Below are 12,205 nucleotides of genomic sequence, written 5' to 3' on the forward strand. Positions count from 1 at the left end.
TAAGATAATTCTTTAAAAAACAAGAATAAAGCATTTAAGTCATTTCAGACAATCTTAGTACTCAATTTGTTTGCTTTAGAGATACAAATTTTGTTACTTGATGCAATTTGTGATGGTTTGATGTCGTGAATATCAAATTTGTACATGGTCTGCTTATACTTTCAAAGTAATAAAAAATTCTATTTCATTTTGGAAGATATTTTCCATTTTTTTCTAGATTCAGTGAAGTAGAGAAATGGTATTGTATGATGAGTAGGAGCTGACCTTGGAGTCAGGAAGATCTGGGTTCAAGTAAAATCTCTGACGCATACTATCTGTGTTACCCTTGACAAGTTACAACCTCTTGATCACTTAGGCAACTCTCTAAGATTATAATTTGTGGAGAAACTTCATACAATAATAAAATCACAGGTACAATTCTCATCCTTATCCTGATCACTGAAATGTGTTGCTGTTTGGTGGAGAAAATGTCTTGTACTAAGTGCCCAATTCCATTATGACCATGGTTTACACCAAGTTTTCCAAAGAGATGAGTGCTCATGAAACATTTGATAAAGACAAAAGATAAACTGAGGACAAATCTTTACCATTTTCCCTCCTTGTAGGCAAGATGTTCTCACCACAGTCATCTTGATAGAATTAAACTACTTATTTTTATATAGTGCTTTGTAGTTGAGAAAGCACACTCCTCTCAGTAAGTTCATGAGATAGGTAGTGAAAAGTATTATTATTATTTTTATTCCCGTTTTACAAATACAGAAACAGAGGCTTCCACAATGACTAATTTTTCCAGTCATAGAACTAATAAATGTTGGAGCTGAAATTTGAATGCAAGTTTTCTGACTCTAATCCAATTTTTTCCCATCAATGGAGCATCCTGACTAGAAGTATTTATGATACATCAATGGATCTATAATCTCTTTGTTGTCAGCACATAAGTAAAAACAAACTATGGCAGATTAATCTTTATTTAGTTGTTTGTTTGCTTTTTGGACAGGGGCTTTGGAAAGAGATGAATATGACCAAAAAATTGTACCCCGGATAGCAGCAGAATGGTCTCTTAGAACACCTTTGTAGACAAGATGTGTGGCTTGAATGATAGAGAGGAGGCTATTTAGCATGGCTAAGGAAAGATTTTGGTGGGAAATAGTTTCTGTTTTCAAATACTTGGAGAGTTGTGACATGGATAAAGGACTGGATTTCTGCTTGGTGATAGAAGATTGAACGGCTATTAATAGGATTTGGATTAAATATAAGAAACAACTTCCTATGATATTTTCCTAAGAGATGTAGCATGATGTAGTGATATATTAGGAGTCAGAAGAGACTTGTGTTTCAATTTCCCCTCACCTAGCTCAGACAGCTAGGTGGTGCAGTGGAAAGAGCTCTATGCATGGTGTGAGGAGGACCTGAGTTCAAATCTAGCATCATATACTTATTCTGTGTGACCCTAGACCAATCAGGTGACTTCTGTATACCCCGGTGTCTTCAACTGTAAAATGGCAATTGTTGTACTATATGTATAAAATGCTTAGTACAGTGCCTAAGCATATGATAGGTGCTTAATAAATGCTTATTCCCTTGGTTTTGGGAATTTTTGATTCTCCTTTTATAATTTGAGACTTAGGACCATTCCTACTACAATTTTTAGTTAATCAAAGTCAGTTTTTTTTTTCCTGCAGGGCAATGAGGGTTAAGTGACTTTCCCAGGGTCACACAACTAGTGAATGTCAAGGCTGGATTTGAACTCAGGTCCTCCTGAATCCAGGGCTGGTGCTTTATCCACTGCACCACCTCACTGCTCCCTAATCAAAGTCTTTTAATTTTAAGCTCACCTGATTAGAAACTGTCTCAGTGGATGTAAAAATGTCCTTAAAAGCCTTAAACATTCCTTAGATAGGAACCCAGAGGAAGACTCTCAACTGTCCCTGACACCTTGGTGACATGTAAATTCTCTTCCTTAGTCACCCTAATTGTGACTCCTCTAAATACAGTTTAATGTATAACTTTATGTATATTTATCTATTGTTTGACAAAATTTGTTTCTTTAAGGGATATTTGAGATAACTGTTTAAATTTGTTCTACTTTATGACATTGAAGGAAGGAAATTCAGGAATAATGGACCTATCTCCCCATTAATGTTTATGGCCTAAGAGGAATGCACAAGATTGTAATATATAAAAGAATTATTTCTCTGCTACTCTAACATAATTTTTCCTAGAAGAAGCCTTGTTAGAATCCTCATGATTGTTGAGGTTTTCTTTGAGGCCTGAGAATATTAATATAACCTAGGTTTTTACCTCCATAATTTTTGCATTCTGGTAAATCTGTACTTGGCAGCAGTTACCCACCACATGAACTCAGAGAGGAAATATCTCTCCCATGACATCTACCTCCTTCCACTTATGAGTAAGTCACTTACTTTTGATAGAAATTTAACTTTCATAAACCCCAATTCCATCATCAAGAGATGGACCCACATAAATTTATAGTACCTACTCCACAGGATTGCTGTGAGTAGCAAATTAGACTACGAACCTAAAACTGTGCAAACCTTAATTCATTATATGAATGTCAGCCATCATTATTATTAACACCTCCAGCTGCCTGAAAATAGAATGCACTGCTCTGGAAAGCAGTCGGTTCTACTATCTCCAGAAGGTTTCAAGCTGAGATTAATTACCAATTGTCAGGAATGCCACAGAGGGAATTACTGCTCGGGAATAGGTGAGACTAGATTTCTGGCATCCCTTCCAACTTTGAGAACCCATAGCTCATATGGAGAACTTCTGGTACTTGTCTAAGATCACCATATATAATGGGTGATCTTAGACAGGGCTTCTTAAACTTTTTCCACTTAACACCCTTTTTCACCCAAGAAATTTTTACATGACCCCAGGTACATAGGTATATAAAATAGGTATGCATGGGGGCAGCTAGGTGGAACAGTGGATAAAGCACCAGCCCTAGATTCAGGAGGACCTGAGATCAAATCTGGCCTCAGACAGTTGACACTTACTAGCTGTGTGATACTGGGCAAGTCACTTAACCCTCATTGCCCTGCAAGAAAAAAACAACAACACACAACCCCCCAAAAAACAAACAAACAAAATATAGGTATGCATATCCTTGTACTGTTACCAACTTTTTTGTAACCCCAACATTCAGTTACACTACCCCATATTAGGTCATGACACATGGTTTAAGAAACTTTGGTCTATAATCAACATATATGACCCAGTCTTTCCCTTTTCCTGAGAAACTTATAATTTTCTAACTTATAGTGGACAATATTTCGGACCCAGGAGGCGATTGTTCAATAAATACTTGAATTTATAAGTTTAGAGCCATTAGACTCAGGTCTGAGCCAAAAGGAAGCTATGTATGATACTAGGCAGTATGATCCAAGTGGTGTCACAAGTTACTGGTAGATAGGCCTTAGGCCTACTGTTACAGAGGGAATACATTTGGAGAAGTTTAAAAGGGTTTCTTTTAAATAATTGGAAATAACTACGTTCATAGCATAGCATAGATCTAGAACTCAAAAGTTTAGAAAACATTTTTACAAAACCATCATTTTACATATTGAGAAAACTGATGTTCAGAGATGTTTAATGTTCCTCCCCTCCCCCGCCCCAGGTCACATAGGTAAATAAGCAAGACTTAAACCTAGTTTTTCACTCCTGAGCTAGAGTTCTTTGCATAATACCACAGTGCCTCCAATTTGGTCCCCTCCAAGGGCCTTAAACACCCACTAAGTAAGCAATAAAGAAACACATCTCTTGGCCTGTGATATACAAGAACTGAGGTTCACACTGGGGTTGGCACTATCAAGCAGCAGTTTATGATTTCTGGGACAGTCAGACTGATGCAGGTATGTGTAAGTACCAGGTGACAGAGTTCTTCAGTTCCCCCAATTCTCCATAACCTTTCCATACAAGAGTGAATCCCAATAAGCACAAAAGCTAAGTTACAAGGAAAATTGTGTTGTTCAGTTGTTTCAGTCATGTCTAATCTTCAGGACCTCATTTGTAGTTTCCTTGACAAAGATAATGGAGTAGTTTGCCAAGTCCTTGTCCAGTTTATTTTGCATATGAGGGAACTGAGGCAAACAGGGTGAAGTGACTTGCCCAGGGTGACACAGCTACTAAGTTTCTGAGGCCAGATTTGAACTCAGGTCTTCGTGACTCCAGGTCTGGTGCTCTATCCACTGCATGACCTAGCTGCGCCTTACAAGGGAAAGGCCATGCCTTTATCAATTCTATGTGGTATTAAACCTCCTACAAAAATATGCTACTGTTAAATTCCCTCAGATGGAACTAGTCTTAAATATATACATGGGGTCACTTTCCCTTATTCATTATTTGGTATCTCTACCATATTGTTTCACATTTGTCACTGTCATGTTGCTCTGAGAATTTGACATGTCAACCATGAACTTTTGATATTAAATCATCTGATTTGTCTAAAGCCTGTGGGGGAAGGGACAGAAAATGATTCAAAAATATTATATTTGAATACCTTGAAATTGTGAAAACAAATGTTGAGCGTGTAATACTGAGGAGAAAATGCTGGTTATAGAGTCAGGTGACCCAGGTTCAGATCTTGCCTTTGATTCTCCTTAGTTATTTATTATGGCCTAGGGCAAGTCATTCAGCTGTTCTGGGTGAGCTGGATAGTTTCCTCATCTGTAAACAGAAATACTGTGGTAGACATAATGAAATAGGTTCTTAGATCTCTTCCAGCTCTTGACCTATAAACTTGTGATAATGAAATTGCTTCAAATCTCATAGGTTATGTATTGTTTGTTTCAAGCCAGAAATAATAGTATTTGGAAAATAGGATGTTTTGGGGGGGATTATATTGCTCCCTGAAGATGAAAGTTTATGGGAAAGAAGTTACCCAATGAAAAAGTTAAAGAAATGTGTTCCTGGTGTGTGTGTGTGTGTGTGTGTGTGTGTGTTGGGGAGGGCAGATACATGGATTCTCTTTGGCTGTCTGTCACTAATATGCCTATAATACACATTTTTTCTTCTCTAAGCCATTTTATGAGGATTATGGCTGTGATCTCTTTAATTGAGGAAGTGTAAGAGGTTAAGTATTACTGTTCTCTTACCCTTATAACTGTGATTTACCTAATTTCTGTTACCAATGATAGAAATATCAGCTAATTGAATTCTGAGTTAAAGAATTTTTATAGGAAGCAGAAAGGGATCAAAGATTATCTCATCCAAAACCAATAAATCAAGCATAAATATTTATTAATACCTACTATTCCAGGAACTGGGGATAAAAGTAGTAGATTTTGTTTGGCCATGCTGGGGTGCAAATATTGGAAAAAAGGAAGGAGGGAAGCTTTAATTAGTCAGTCAGTCACCCAGCATTTATTAAGTATATACTATGAGCCAGGCATTGTGTTATGAGCTACAGATACAAAGAGAAGCATTCAGCCAGGTTTTTACAAAGGATTGACTTTTTGTTTTTCAAGGTAACCACAGGCAAGTAGAAAAAGGACAGGCGGGACAGATATAAAATGGACTTTTTTCCCCTTTAATTTTAAACCACAAGAAAGAAAATTACTTTAAAATGCTGGGATGAAACAAAGTATATAAGATACAGCAGTTGCAAGAGGTGCTCAATGTGCCCCAGATGCCCTTTGGTACAGCTGTAGAAAACCAACACACTATGACTTTGGATGCTCAGTATTCTGAATCTATTAAATCTAGCCTCCTCTATCAAATCAAAGGCATATTCTGTGGAATCTCTACTTGTCATCACAAACAGCCAGGTTATTAAGTCTGCTAACTTTTTTTTTGGTCATGAAAGAGGAAATTATCAGCTTCATGAGTTCAAAGTTTCCTGAACCCTTGCAGGATATGATGCTATGGTTATCCAAAATAATTAATTCCTCCCCTGTTTTAAAATTAAGCTTAAAAGTAAATTTGATTTTCACTAAAGCTACCTCTCTTTTTTGTCCTATGATTTTTTGTAATTAAGAAGAAAATTCTCAAGTTAATCAGCAGCAGAGATAACAAACTTAATTCTCTTGGCATTCTATCAAAATCTACTACAAGTTATACAGCTCACTGACATCTCAACTGTATTCAAAGAATATGGATATGAAAGTGAATCTTATGCAAAACACCAAAACATTGGTTTTATAAAACATGAAAAATTAGATTAGCTGCCCAGAAGCTTTGTAGATGAGATGTCAACTGTGGGCAAGTTTGTAATTATGTAGATGGATGATTGATGGAAGGTTTTACATTTCATTTATATATTTTGGAGAGGTACAGAACAATGCATTTGGTCATTATCTTTAAGAAATATCAGAACAATCAAACTTGAGACAGTGGAAAGAGCATTGGATGGGGAGCAGAACAACAGGAAATTTTTGCCCCTGAAATGAGTCTTAAAAACTATTTAAGAAACCAAAGCTATCTATTCCCATATGAAAAAATGCTCTAAATCTCTAATGATTAGAGAGATGCAAATTAAAACAACTCTGAGGTACCACCTGACACCTATCAGATTGGCTAAAATGACAAAAAAGGAAGATAATAAATGTTGGAGAGGCTGTGGGAAAATTGGAACACTAATGCATTGTTGGTGGAGCTGTGAGCTGATCCAACCATTCTGGAGAGCAATTTGGAATTATGCCCAAAGGGCGATAAAGCTGTGCATACCCTTTGACCCAGCAATGCCACTTTTAGGTCTTTTGCCCAAAGAAATCATGGAAGGGGGAAAGGGACCCACATGTACAAAAATATTTATAGCTGCTCTTTACGTGGTAGCAAGGAATTGGAAGTTGAGAGGGTGCCCATCAATTGGGGAATGGCTGGAGAAGTTGTGGTATATGAATACAATGGAATACTATTGTGCTGTAAGAAATGATGAGCAGGAAGAGTTCAGAGAAACCTGGAGGGTCTTACGTGAGCTGATGATGAGTGAGATGAGCAGAACCAGAAGAACATTGTACACAGTATCATCAACATTGAGTGTTGACCTACTGTGATGGACTATATTCTTCTCACCAATGCAATGGTACAGAAGAGTTCCAGGGAACTCATGATAGAAGAGGATCTCCAAATCCAAGAAAAAAAAAAGAAAGAAAGAACTGTGGAGTATAGATGCTGATTGAACCATATTATTTCTTTTGTTTTGGGTGCTGTTGTTTTTTTTTCTATTTTGAGGTTTTCCAACACTGCTCTGATTCTTTCTCTTGTAACAGGATTAATGCAGAAATAGGATTAATGTTATTATGTGTATATATATGTGTGTGTGTATATATATATCTATATGTATATGTATAGAGATATATAGATATAACCTATATTAGATTACCTGCTGTCTAGGGGAGGGGGGAGGGAGGGGAGGGAGGGAGAAAAATCTGAAATTGTAAAGCATGTATAAACAAAAGTTGAGAACTATCTTTACATGTAACGGAAAAAACAAAATACTTCATACAAGAAAAAAAAAAACTATTTAAGAGTATCTTCAGGCGACGGGTAGATGGGATGACACCATGATAAGCAAGATGGGAGACAGAGACTCCAGTATACCAGCATTGGCTTGCTCTTGCATAGGAAGAAGCTCACTCTAGCTCACAGTCTTACAGCTTCTTATATTAACTAAGCATTTTGCCTAATTAAGTGCTAAACTGTGTTTTCATACCTGAAGAATTCAAGTGCTAGCATTAGCCTCTAAGTAATGTGCCATGGGACAAAGCCCTAATTGCCCTGTCCTAACTGGGAGGACTCAGGAGACCTGTATTCTCCTCCCATTTCTGCTACTATCTGTGTGATCTTGGGGAAACCATACATCCTCTTTGGATCTCAGGTGTTTTATTTGTTTAAAAAAAAAGATTGGAAAATCATATTATGTTGTTTGTTAGCTTATTACTAAAGTTTGGAGGAATTAGTTAACTTCATTAAACCCTACCATGGATGCATTCTAGATAGAACCAATATCTGATGCTTAGGACTTGACTGAAGGAATTGGGGAAGACACTTATTGTCACTCTGAATAATTTCCACAATGGATGATATTAGCATACTACTCAACTCATGGTGAAGATGTTCCTGAAAACTTGTGCTTAGTTCACTGGGCTGAATAAACTCTAAGGACCCTTCCATAAACTAAAATTATGTGATGTGAACTCAACAGCAAAGGTTTATGTATTATCCTTGACTTTGAATTCCATTATACCCTTTTACTTATAAAAAAAATCCTAGGCATGATATTAAATGTTAAGAAATCCCCAATAAACATCATACTGCTAAAAATGAAAAAAAAAAAGAAATTCAGTTGATAAAGAAATTTAGTGATCCAGGAAGTAATCTTTGTAGAAGATTAGCATGATGTATTATGCCAATAAATTGCTTTACCATTTTCCATTCGATTTGCATAAAAAATACCAATTGCATAATTTTCAAGGTTGAGTTTACTTGCAAGCTCTATGTCATTATGAGCGATGGTTCTCATTTTAGACCAAATTTCATTTTCACTTAAAATCAAATATTGCTTATTACTGTGTCTTTCTCCTAGAAAAAGTAGAAGAGGGGGAAAGTTTCCAGAACAGAGAGCTGAAATAATTGCATTATAATTCCTAAAGCTTTTATAAATACCTTGGGAATTCTGTGTGACTTAAAGTTTCATTTTCTACTTCTTTTGAAATTTGTCATCACACGTTCAACACATGGCACAGTGGATAGGACCCTGGCCTTGGTGTCAGGAAGACTTGTACTGAAATCCTGTCTCAGACACTTACTAGCTTTGTTAACTTGGGAAAGTAACTTAACCTCTGCTTCAATGTCCTTATCTGGAGAATGAAAGGTTTGTATTCAGTGGCTTCCAAGCCAGTTATAAATCTAAGATGCTGGGTATACGCATAAATAAAAAAAAACAAACTAATTAATTAATTAATTAAAATGTTTATTAAGTGCTTACAATGTACAAAATACTGTTCTAAGTGCTGGGGATACAAATAAAAAAGCAGAGATAGTCCCTATTTTGAAGGAGCTCAGTCTAATGGGGAAGACATTTTGGGGGAGATTTGTGCTGCAAGTTAGATGGAAAGGTCCCATAGTTCTTAGGGTTCAGCAGTAAAGGAGATGGTAATACTTCTTCCTTAATGTCTTTTCCACTGTTGAGAACATATGTGCTTCTTATATTCAGCCATTTGACTTTGCCAAATACTTTGATATCAAGAACTTTATATTCTGGATTTTTAGTATCTGTGTTTACTGAAGAGGTTGGACCTTCAATGTTTTTGGGAGCAGTTTCTAGGTCTTATCTCTACAGGGGTTGTTTCCCAAGCTAATAGCCACAGGGGCTGAGTTGGAAGTGGGACTAATTGGGGTGGATGTGGGGGAAACACAGTAGCATTTCATGTGTTCTTGGTCTTACCTTGCTATGGGTAAACACTTCAAAGAAGGGAGATTTCATTGATGTGGTTATCTCCTCTTCCAATGTAGATTTTGATTTTTCTTTGTTTTAGTTGAAGGTGATTTGCAGTGGCCAAAAAATATTAATTACTTGGTGGCCAACCTAGTGATGAGCCTTCCTCAGTTTAGTGAGGCTAGTGTTTGACTAGCCTTGAATCTGTCAGATTCAAAGTCTGTCACTAGGCCTAGCTCAGGAAGGACCCCCTTTTGAAAGTGGGATCTTCTGGGATACCTGTTGAGAACTCATGGATCCTACATGGCTCAATAAATTATTGGGATAGGACTAGTGGAAAATCTAATTGTTTATTTGCTCAATGCATCTTTTCTCTGGTAAAGGTGCTAATGGTTGAATCTGAAGGTTGGCAAAAGCATCTTAACAAGAAATAGAGGATAGAGTGGCGTGGAGGGATTACGGATCATTAATTTAGAGCTTGAAGAAAATTTAGAAGCCATTTAGTCCAACTTCTCCATTTTAAAAATGAGGAGACAAAAGCACTGAGAGTTTAAATGATTTGTCAAAGTATCTGAGGCATAATTCAGACTAAGGTCCTGCTGATTCCAAATTTAGTACTCTACCTTCTGTGTCACTTAGCTCCCTAGGGTCAGTGACAGAAGCTGGGGATGTTTGAAATGGAAGATTTTTCTCTATAAAGGTTTTCTCCTTGGATCCTTGTTATTAGGGCTAAATACTTGCTCCAGTCTTGAGTTAATTAGCTAGGATTTACTTTTGGCAGAAGGAAATCCTGATTTGATCTGAAGCTAGCCAATCTCTTATCTGTTAATAAATCAATCAACTAATATTTATTAATATTATAACACGTAATAATACATAATAACAAAAGCTAGCAATTATATAGTGTTTTAAGTTTTGCAAAGATCTTTACAAGTATTTCACCTGATAATATTATTAACGGGTGGCATACTGTAATATATAGAAAGAGTAGAATCTGAAACTAAGGAAGACAAAGGTTCAAGTTCTACTTCTGAAAAATGCTGGAAATGTTACCCTGGGAAGGTCACTGAACCTCTCAGGAAAGGAGGGAACAAACATTTAATAAATACTCACTCTAAGCCAGGTACTATAGTAAGATCTGATTCTCACAATAAATTGGGAGGAAGGTGCTCTTATTATTTTCATTTTACAATTGAGGACATTGAGGCAGGCATAGGTTAAGTTGGCTTGCTTGGGGTAACACAACTATCAAGCATCTGAGACTGGATCTGAACTTAGGTCTTACTGAATTCAGGACCAGCATCTTATCTACTGTACTAGCTAGCTGCCAGTACATTAAGTAATTCAGATGCTTAATTAAGCTACACTGAGGCCTTGAATCTGCATTGTTTGAGAGTTTTCTTATTTAGAAGTTTGCTTCCAGTTAAATACCAGGTTTAGTTCCCTATTTTTTTTTTTTTGCGGGCAATGAGGGTTAAGTGACTTGACCACGGTCACACAGCTAGTAAGTGTCAAGTGTTTGAGGCTGGATTTGAACTCGGGTCCTCCTGAATCCAGGGTTGGTGTTTTATACACTGTCACTTAGCTTCCCCTTCCCTATTCCTATTAAGCACTTACTAAACAAATAAAGGAACAACAAGCCAAAACACAACACAACACAACAAAACAAAAAAATGTTCCCTGCCCTGAGGAAGTTTACATTCTATAAGACTTGGGGCCAGCTGAGTGGCGCAGTGGATAAAGCAACAGCCCTGGATTCAGGAGGACCTGAGTTCAAATCTGACCTCAAACACTAAACACTTGACACTTATTAGCTCTGTGACTCTGGCAAGTCACTTGACCCTCATTGCCCCATGAAAAACAACGACAACATCAATAACAACAACAACAAACAAAAAAAACAAACAAGAACAACAAAAACACATTCTGTAAGACTTGTAGAAGGAGAACTCCACCATTCTTACACTAGAGCCCCTGCCTTAGTCTGGTCCAAGATGCACAGAGAGGTTTGGGATTTCATTTATATTGCTAAGTGGTGAAATCTGGGGATAACCAGGAACCGAATTACTGGTATCTGACCATTGGAGACCAGGAATCTTTCACAACAAAATGAAGAATGGCTTCACCTTAAAAAATACTTGTCTCCAAACCTTTTCAAAATATAAATTTTATTATTAGTCTGTGCATTCATTCATGTACTCCTTTTTAAATTTGTTTTGCCATAGGAGTTTTTCCAAACAAAACTCTCTGGTTTGGCTGCCACTTGAGTCAGGTTTTCCCTTTACTTCTGATACTTTCTATAGTTATTTTAGTTCTATGTAGATAAATAATTCAGGGTGGGTATAATACTTGGGACCAAATAGTGCTGTCATCTAGAAACATTTGTCTCATGGACAAATGTTGGCAGTGTATAGAGTGCTTGACTTGGATTTATGAAGATCTGATTTCGATCCTCAGATACTTTTGTAAATGACCCTGGGCAAATTACTTAACCTCTTCCTACCTCAATTTCTTCAATTCTAAAATGGGGATAATAATAGCATGTACCTATCAGGGTGGTTGTGACACTCAAATGAAATAATATTTGTAAAAAATAATTAGCACAGTGCTTGGCATATAGTAGACACTTAATAAGTGCTTATTCTCTTCATTTACCTCTTTCTTCCTTGCACTTCCCCTCTTTCAGTCTCCCCCCACCCCCCACCACTAATTATTATTTTGGAGGCCTGGTTTGTGTGAGGGGTTTTTGTTATTTTTTTGTAAAAGTAGTTTCCAAACACTGGGCTTTAGTCTGTTTGTTTTTTA

General features: G+C 36.9%; 1 protein-coding gene across 1 annotated transcript in view; it reads left to right on the forward strand.

The window, feature by feature from the left end:
- The window catches only part of LOC122726312 (muscular LMNA interacting protein), a 402,484-nt gene that overhangs the window by 316,814 nt on the left and 73,465 nt on the right, over nt 1–12,205 (forward strand). The gene's annotated exons all lie outside the window — the stretch shown is intronic.

Source organism: Dromiciops gliroides, chromosome 4, assembly GCF_019393635.1.
Source record: "Dromiciops gliroides isolate mDroGli1 chromosome 4, mDroGli1.pri, whole genome shotgun sequence".
Classification (NCBI taxonomy): Eukaryota; Metazoa; Chordata; class Mammalia; order Microbiotheria; family Microbiotheriidae; genus Dromiciops; species Dromiciops gliroides.